This window comes from Octodon degus, unplaced genomic scaffold (assembly GCF_000260255.1).
Source record: "Octodon degus isolate 3935 unplaced genomic scaffold, OctDeg1.0 scaffold00074, whole genome shotgun sequence".
Lineage (NCBI taxonomy): Eukaryota > Metazoa > Chordata > Mammalia > Rodentia > Octodontidae > Octodon > Octodon degus.
The window spans coordinates 10,181,577-10,182,243 of record NW_004524650.1 but is presented as its reverse complement, the minus strand read 5'-3'; the positions used below and the strand labels follow the sequence as shown (position 1 = coordinate 10,182,243).

General features: G+C 39.0%; 1 protein-coding gene across 10 annotated transcripts in view; it reads right to left on the bottom strand.

Annotated features, from left to right (window-relative positions):
* The window catches only part of Znf644 (zinc finger protein 644), a 108,931-nt gene that overhangs the window by 83,245 nt on the left and 25,019 nt on the right, over positions 1-667 (bottom strand). The gene's annotated exons all lie outside the window — the stretch shown is intronic.

The window sequence follows — 667 nt, the reverse complement described above, 5'->3', positions numbered from 1 at the left end:
TTTTTTTTTTTTTTTTTTGGATGGTACCAGGGATCGAACTCAGGATCTTGTGCTTGCCGGGCAAGCACTTAGTCCACTGAGCTATCTCCCCGGTCCTTTCAGAAGATTTTTGAATCTAGCAGTTAATTGGAAAGATTCTCACCTTGACTAACCATATATACAGACACCTGTGAACTAAGCAACTGCACTGAAGATGGCAATTTGTAATAGTAGGTTCATGTCATTTTGGTCTTCTGAATACGGGCTGCTTGTCATGACACGCCAGTTGCTGTTGTGTTGTCTCTCAGGTAGATGATTGTTCAAAAAGAAGGTGGTGGTGAATGAAGACAGGAGACAGGAAAAGGAATGTTGCGGGACTGTCCTGCTACAAGATTGTATATGGTTAGATTTCTGGACTTATGTGTAAACATAAGTTTATGCCTAGTTTTAAAATATATTTTAATTTTTTAAAATGTTTTTTCATCATATTCTGTAGAGGGCTGGGGAGATGGCTCAGTGGAATAAGTGCTTCCCTGGCAAGCACAAGGGCCTGAGTTCAATCCCCGGTTCTGCCAAAAAACAAACAAAAAAATCATATTCTGTAGGGAGTTAAAGTTCAACATATCAATACTTGATGAAAAATACCTGCTCCATGTTATGCCTAAGATGTTTGATATTCAGACAGATA